Source organism: Cryptomeria japonica, chromosome 6 (assembly GCF_030272615.1).
Source record: "Cryptomeria japonica chromosome 6, Sugi_1.0, whole genome shotgun sequence".
NCBI classification, from domain to species: domain Eukaryota; kingdom Viridiplantae; phylum Streptophyta; class Pinopsida; order Cupressales; family Cupressaceae; genus Cryptomeria; species Cryptomeria japonica.
In genome coordinates this window covers 678,018,797-678,028,046 of record NC_081410.1, presented here as the reverse complement: position 1 = coordinate 678,028,046, position 9,250 = coordinate 678,018,797, and positions in this window count along the sequence as shown.

Genomic DNA, 9,250 nt, shown 5'->3' with positions numbered 1-9,250 from the left:
CTTGCAAGTCTCTTGATGATCTCAGAAATAGCATTACACCACACTCCTGCAACATCTCATTAGTATGCATCGTAGAATGAATATGACATAAAAGTTCATGGTACATTGAAAACTCCACATGGTACTTGCAACAACAGGTATTGTGAATATTAAGAGGAACACAATAAAATGGTTTCAAAGATTCAAAGGCCTTTTTTGATATTTTCAAAGTTGGATGTAATTCACAAAAAAAATTTGTACAACATTGTTTGGCTTGATTCCAAGAAATGTTTGGGATACAGTGTGCGGTCTCGGTTGCCAATTCTTAATTTCAAAACATCCTTTACATTGGGTGACACTCTAGAATTAGAGTGCCAAAATTGTTGAATCTCTTCCTTCACATTGTCAGTCAACTTTTGATCAACACGTGGAAGCCTCCCACCAAATGCCCATGTATCTTCTTGAAGTGGATCGTCAAGTCTTTGTCTTCGTGCAAGTGCTCTATCCAAAGTTTTATGGTTTATGTTAAAATCAACACAAGTTTGTCTCATTTTATGAGCCTTCCTTAATTGATGGCTTACTAAGGAGGTTGTAATCACTCTTCGAGCGGCTCTCTTATCTCTTTCTTTGGTATTCTTTCCAATAGAATTGAGAGCATCAAATAGATTTTGTACAATAATAGAATTTCTCTCCGTCTTCTTGTTCATACGAATCTTCAATTTGTTTAGCGATGGTCTTATCTTTATCATCTTTAGCAATTGAAAAAAGAGTTGGCATTGCTCGGTCAATATCTTATTGCTAAAATTTTGGTTGAAAAGTTTTGTAGCCCACACCTCTTGCCTTCAAGATTCACAGTAATGTTCTCATCGATTTCAAATAACCATTTTGGGGTTGTTGAAGGTCTTGGATTTGGAATTCATCTTTCATCCATGAGAGGGGCTTCATTTATAAAGTAATTAGGTGTTACATACGGTTCACTTGGTGAGGCAATTCCACCTTCAATGTTAAAGTTTTCCACATTTTCACCTCCTATGTCAAAATTTCCACATGTTGAGCATTTTCATTATCACTTTCAACATTTTCAAAATTTTCAATATTTTCACTTTCAAAATTTACATTTTCATTTTCAATAACTTGTGGCACATTTTCAATTTCAATTTCCTCTTCAGTTTAATTAACATTAGCAATATTTAGCATACCTTGTCTTCTCCTCCTATGACATTCTCTATCTCTTTCTCTATTCACTTCAACTTGGTCATTTGAAAGTTTTCTTTTGCATTTAGGCTTCCGACAACTAGTACTCCCCATTTCCCTCCACACATATGCTCCTTCATGATTGACAATGTAAGTTTTCACTTTAAGAATCTCCCAAAAGCACAAATTTGTCTCTAGCTATCTGAAACCCCATGATCCTTGACAGAAAACATAAGACCCAGACTGTCGACCATTGGAATCTATAGAATGGCCCACAAACCCTTTTTTTCTTGGTTTTTAGTACTAAAATCGAATAATAGATAAAACCGGATATCGGATTTTATCTGTTATCCGATTTTTGTACAAAAATATGTGGTCCCCCAAAAAAATTCTCGTTGCTGCCATTTATGAACTAAACTGCCACATGGCAAAAATCTGATATCCGATTAAATCGGATATTAGATTTTATTGGTCATATTTTACAGAGAGAGGGATAGAAGGAGAGGGAGAGAGGGAGAAATAGAGAGAGAGAGAGAGGAGAGAGAGTGAGGGAGAGAGAGAGAGATAGAAAAATAGGAGAGGGAAAGAGAGAGAGAGAGAGGAGGAGAGGGAGAGAGAGAGAGAGAGAGAGAGAGAGAGAGAGAGAGAGAGAGAGAGAAGGAGAGGGAGAGAGGGAGAGAGAGAGAGAGAGAGAGAGAGAGAGAGAGAGCAAGAAAGAGAGAGAGAGAGAGAGAGAAGGAGAGGGAGAGAGAGAGAGAGAAGGACATTGTTTGGTGTCTTAAGGGGTCCTATGGTGTCACAAGACACCATATGAGCCCTAACGACACCATAGGACCCCTTAAGACACCAAATCATGTCATTAGGGGTCATATTGTGTCTTACAAGGTTGTAGGACACAATATGATCCCTAACGACATGATTTGGTGTCTTAAGGGGTCTTATGGTGTCGTTAGGGCTCATATGGTGTCCATAGGGGTCATATGGTGTCCCATGAACCCTTATGACCTCTTAGGACACCATATGACTGCTAATGACACCATAATGGTTCACTTTGGGTCATATTGTGTCCTAAGGGGTCATATTGTGTCTTAAGGGGTCCTATGGTGTCCCAAGACACCATATGACCCCTATGGACACCATATGACCCCTAACGACACCATATGACCCCTTAAGACACCAAATCATTTCGTTAGGGGTCATATTGTGTCCTACGACCCCGTAAGACACAATATGACCCCTAATGTTATGATTTGGTGTCTTAAGGGGTCCTATGGTCTTGTTAGGGGTCATCCTCGTAAGACACAATATGACCCCTAATGACATGATTTGGTCTCTTCAAGGGTCTGATGGTGTCGTTAGGGGTCATATGGTGTCCATAGGGGTCATATGGTGTCCCATAAACCCTTACAACCTCTTAGGACACCATATGACCCCTAATGACACCATATTGGGTCTCTTTGGGTCATATTATGTCCTAAGGGGTCATATTGTGCCTTAAGGGGTCCTATGGTGTCCCAAGACACCGTATGACCCCTATGGACACCATATGACCCTTAACAACACCACAGGACCCCTTAAGACACCAAATCATAGCATTAGGGGTCATATTGTGTCTTACGGCTGATTTGGTGTCTTAAGGGGTCCTATGGTGTCGTTAGGGGTCATATGGTGTCCATAGGGGTCATATGGTGTCCCATGAACCCTTATGACCTCTTAGGACATCATATGACCCCTAATGACACCATATTGGGTTGCTTTGGGTCATATTATGTCCTAAGGGGTCATATTGTGTCTTAAGGGGTCCTATGGTGCAAATATGACCCCTAACGACATGATTTCGTGTCTTAAGGGGTCCTATGGTGTCACAAGACACCATATGACCCCTAATGACACCATAGGACCCCTTAAGACACCAAATCATGTCATTAGGGGTCATATTGTGTCTTATAGGGTCGTAGGACACAATATGACCCCTAACGACATGATTTGGTGTCGTTAGGGGTCATATGGTGTCCATAGGTGTCATATGGTGTCTTGGGACACCATAGGACCCCTTAAGACACAATATGACCCCTTAGGACACAATTTCACCAAAAGCAACCCAATATGGTGTCACTAGGGGTCAATTGGTGTCCTAAGAAGTCATAAGGGTTCATGGGACACCATATGACACCATAGGACCCCTTAAGACACCGAATCATGTTGTTAGGGGTCATATTGTGTCTTACGGGGTCGTAGGACACAATATGACCCCTAACAACACAATTTGGTGTCTTAAGGGTTCTTATGGTGTCACAAGACACCATATGACCTTTAACGACACCAATTGACCCCTTAAGACACCAAATCATAACATTAGGGGTCATATTGTGTCTTACAGGGTCGTAGGACACAATATGACCTCTAACGACATGATTTGGTGTCTTAAGGGGTCCGATGGTGTCGTTAGGGGTCATATGGTGTCCATAGGGGTCATATGGTGTCCCATGAACCCTTATGACCTCTTAGGACACCATATGACCCCTAATGACACCATAATGGTTCGCTTTGGGTCATATTGTGTCCTAAGGGATCCTATGGTGTCCCAAGACACCATACGACCCCTACGGACACAATATGACCCCTAACAACACCATAGGACCCCTTAAGACACCAAATCATGTCATTAGGGGTCATATGGTGTCCTAATGGGTCATAGACCACAATATGACCCCTTAGGACACAATATGACCCAAAGCGACCCAATATGGTGTCATTAGGGGTCATATGTTGTCTTGAGAGGTCATAAGGGTTCATGGGACACCATATCACATAACTATCATTAGGGGTCATAGTTATGGGTCGTAAGACACAATATGACCCCTAATGACATGATTTGGTGTCTTAAGGGGTCCTATGGTGTCCCAAGACACCATATGACCCCTAATGACACCATAGGACCCCTTAAGACACCAAATTGTATCGTTAGGGGTCATATGGTCTCTCTCTCTCTCTCACACATCCTCTCTCTCTCTCATCCTCTCTCTCTCTCTCCCTCTCTCCCTCTCTCCCTCTCCTCCCCTCTCTCTCTCTTTCTCCCTCTCTCCCTCTCCTTCACTCTCTCTCTCTCTAAAATATGACCAATAAAATCCGATATCTGATTTAATCGGATATCGGATTTCTGCCATGTGGTAGTTTACTTCATAAATGGCGGCAAAGGGAAATTCTTTGGGGACTGCAAATTTTTGTACTCAAATTTTCAAATTTCAAATTTCGGCTCGGGAATGCTTTGGTATTAGGCTTGGAAGTGACAATCCCAGAAAGTCAACTGAAAAAATGTGTTTTTCACTATTCCTTGATTTTCCAGACTTTAGACTAGTGGCTGATGACTTTTTTGTAGCCAAAATTGATAAAATGAAAAGGGTTTTTTAAGGACATTCCTAGCTTTCCAACAATATAAGGAATGTCTTATTTTGACTTTAGTAAATAATTATTATTTATTTTCTAATTGAATTCTGACAATAGTCCTCATTGATATACTAATTGAAAAACACTCATAACTTTCAAACGGTATAACATTTTTTGAAACTGAAACATGCGTCACATCCTATGCTTTGTCTACTATAGGGAAAAAAAAAAAAAAAAATTTCATAAGGTTTTGACAAAGTTAAGGTGGTCAGATGTAGGAGTTTCTGAATTTCTGAAAAGCTGTAGTAAAAAAATCATAAATAATTATTTAATTCATAAAAAATTAAATAAAAAAATGTGTCACATCCGGACATGAGTCTAATACTGATATTATAAATATTATAAAAAAATATTAAGATTTGATTATGATTAGAGTGATCAGACATACGTCTACTTCTTATTTTTTTCCTGAAATTTTAGTACCACTGCATTGAAATTTGAAATTTTCATCAAATAGGATTTTTTTTTTCCAAAAAACAACTAGTAGCTAAGAAACTACATTCAATTTTCTATATATTCTCTTCATACATATTTTAAAAATAATGTTCAAAACTTATTCAAATTTTCATGTCAATTTGCATAACTCTGATTTTTCTGAAATTTCATTGCCACTTAAGGGCCTGTTTTGGCACACCATGATCCTGCACATACCCCTCTCTCTCTCTCTCTCCCTCGCTCTCTCCCTCTCTCTCCCTCTCCCCTCTCCTCTCCTCTCTCTCCCTCTCCCACCCCCCTCTTCTCTCTCTCTCTCTCTCTCTCTCTCTCTCTCTCTCTCTCTCTATCTCTCTCTCCCTCTCCCTCTCCCCTCTCCTCTCCTCTCTCCCTCTTCCATCGCCTCTCTCTCTCTCTTTCCCCTTCCCTCTCTCTCTCCCTCTCCCCTCTCCTCTCCCTCTCTCCCTCTCTCTCTCTCTCTCTCTCTCTCCCCCCTCTCTCTCTCTCTCCCCCTCTCCCCCTCTCTTCCCTCCCCCCTCTTCTATCCCTCTCTCCCCCCCTCTACCTCTCCCTTCTCCCATGTTCTCTCCCTCTCTCCCTCTCTCCCTCTCTCTCCCTCTCCCCTCTCCTCTCCCTCTCTATGCCTCTCCCCTCTCCTCTCCCTCTCTCCCTCTCTCTCCCTCTCCCCTCTCCTCTCCCTCTCTATGCCTCTCCCCTCTCCTATCCCTCTCTCTCCCTTCCTCCCCTCTTCTCTCCCTCTCTCCCTCTCCCTTCTTCCATACCCCCTCCATAACTTTTTTAAGGCTTAGTACCACGTACGCGGTAATTATTACTCATAAGAGCATATGAGGTACTATTCCCATTATTTGATACCTTGAGATAACATTTTTAGGCTTAGTAGCACATACGTGCTACTTATCAGCCGAGAATACTGTTGGGCTTGCCAACATTTTATGGCCTAGGAGTGCATACGTGGTTTATAGACATAGTTTTAGTTTCCCAAGAGTCTCAATGGCCTCAAAAGAAGTTTTTGAGTTCGTTGAAGGCCCCACTAGAACTATGTTTGTACTTCTATCATTGTTGTATACATAAAAGTAAGTGAATTTTTTGTTTTTTGCATGATTTCAAATGATTGAATTGTTGTTTTTATTAGTTTTTTGTTTTTGCATGGTTTCAAATGATTAAATTTTGATTGTTTAATAGTTTGATTCCAAAAAATAGTGATAAGATGCATACTTATGATTATATTTAGGTCAACCAATCTCAACCATGGGAAAGATCAAGCAAGGAACAATGGAACAATGAGAGGCTCAAAAGGAAAGACAAAGGTAGTATATGAAGAAATTGCGTGACATAAGAACAATGGGAGAAGAAGGCATGCCAACCTCAACATCTCAATTCGATTTACCAAATAAATATAATGCACCTAATACAATTGAAGAAGAAACATTTGATAATTTACCGTTTGAGCCTAATGCAACTAAAGATGAAACATTTGATAATTTACCATTTGAACCTAATGCAATTAAAGAAGATACTGCATTGAATAATCAATTAAATGATGAACATATTACACCTTCTCTACTTGATGAATTGAATGTACATAATGCACCGATGTTAACACCTCCTAGAATCATTCGTGGGAAACCAAAGTATCTAATTGACATTGATGAGAATATATTGAAGTCAATGCCCAATAAAATGAATGAACGAACTTGTAGGAGAATGGTTAAAAGAATATGGAAAAACTATTTTAAAAACTTAAATCAAACCGCAAGATGTCAATTAATTATTCAAATGATTAAAAATTTGAATCTAGAGAGACAATGAAAATTCTAGGCCTAAGATCATCTGAAAGTAACAGTGAAAGAACTATTGTCAGAAATCTATTTGATGCATATCAATCTATTGGTTCAAAATCACGTAGTAAAGATTCTAATGCTGCTCGACGTGTCATTACATCAACCATAATGAGCAAGAAAATAAAAAAAAGATCGTTTGATAAGCAAAACAAGTAAGTCATTGAACGTTAGTAGAACAACATTAAGTGAAGCATTAAAGAGGTGAGAACAAATAGAGGAACCTAACAATAATTCTCTTTGGGCATTCTCGGGTAGACTACCACGCAAAGACAAGGTTGTTGTAGATGCACTAAAAACATTAATTGAAAATTTTGGCATGACAACACAAGAGTATTGCCCAACCAAAGAGATATTGTTAGAAGGCGAATTGGGTCTAAAAATCATGAACCACATGAGAAACACTATTTGGATATGACTCAAACTAAATTTTATGAAAGATTCCTTCAAAAGTTTCCTCAAATAAAAATTTATCAAATATTTTTTGAAATGGCAAAACCTTTTTATATTAAGATTAATCATGTATGCACCACGTGTTGTTGTAGGATGCATATTGAATTTTCCATGCATTATGATATTTTTCGTCATATTTGTTCTACTCTGCACACTAACGATGTTTTGCAGGAATGTAATATACAAGCACCTCCTAAGTCGGCAAGAGAATTCATTTCAAGTGTGTTATGTAATAGACATGATGGTTGCATTTATTATAAGATGCCTTGTTTGGAAGGTTCTTGTGCTATATGTGGTGGTTTGCAACGTTTACCAAGATGCATACATTTGGAGAGCACACATGAAATTGGTACGAAACTAGTTTCTTTTGGAAAATACAAGATAGTCACATATGGAGTTAAAGATGGAAAAAATTTGAAGAGATGTGAGCTAGTGAAAAATGATATATGTGTAGCTCAATTTATGAAAATGTTTCAAGAGAAACTAGTTTATGAGTACATAATGCATACACATAGAGCTCGATGGTTAGATGAGCAATTCAAGTTGTGTAAGGACACATTTCCTCTTGGCACCATTGTCTCTATCATTGATTTCGCTAAAAATTATACACTACAACCTCAAAATGAAGTGCAATCCATGTATTATCACTCTACACAAGTTTTTATTTTTGTACACATAGCATTCATGCATGCAGATGATAGCACAGAGGAGGATAGAAAGGTTGTAAGAGAGTATCACTTCTACATAAGTGATGATCATACTCATTCATCGGAGTTTGTACAAGGATGCTTTAAATTTTTCTATGATAGTTTAAGGGAAAGGAACATACGATACAACTGACACTTAATATGGTCAGATAATTACACCAAACAATTCAAGAATGCAAGGATGTTTTATTGGCTGACAAGGATGCATGTGACAAGCGGTGTACAACAGTTTTGGAATTTCACTGAGGCTGGACATGGTAAGGGAGAGCACGATGGTGCAGTAGAATTTGTGAAAAGAGCCCTAGCCAGGGAAGAATTGAAGTACGAAGGTGGTGTTGAGTTGGTAGATGCAGAAACAATTGTGCAATGGTGTAAGTCTACGATGGGTCTAGGTAATCCAGGTACGTCATTGGTTCGTAGATATTTTTGGTTGATTACTGAATCTAACATTGAAAACTATCTAGATTGTTGTACAGTTGTAGGATCAAGTGACATGCACTCATTTATGAGTTCAAATTCAAGTTCACTGGTAATTTATATGAGACAGATGATATGTTTTTGCTCTTCATGCATGTATTGTTTGTGGGAAGAATGTGAATCAGAAGAGTGGGTTGACAAATGGTCTTGTAGACTGTTGGTTCCCATTGATTCATATCAAATTCCCAAAGCACTATAATTGAGGCAGATGGAGACATCAATGGATTTTGACCATGTATCCAACCTAGTGGATTTAGGTGATTTTTTGAGTTAATTTTTTTGCTAGTATTCTTTTTGGTTCATTTTGTTGTACATCATACTTTATTTTTGGTATTAATTAACACTTTATAAAATGCAGGTCATGTGTATGTAGTTGTTGTAGAAGAGAACAATGAAGAAGGAACATATTACTATTTGTGTCATTGTGTTGAGCCTAAAAGAAAATTGACAACCACAATCATTGACGGAGAGGGTATTGAGTACCCAATAGGGTCTGTTGTTGAGACAGGAACATGGCTTTGGAGATACCCTATCAAGAATTCTGATGTTTGGTTGTTCGAGGACTTTGAAACACACAGATATATTCTTCATTTCTCTAACCTTGTTGTTGCATCAAATATTCATTTGATGAAGTATCGTGGTAGACCTCATAACAAGATTTTATGGAAAGTTCATGAATCTAACCACGAGACAATACTTGAC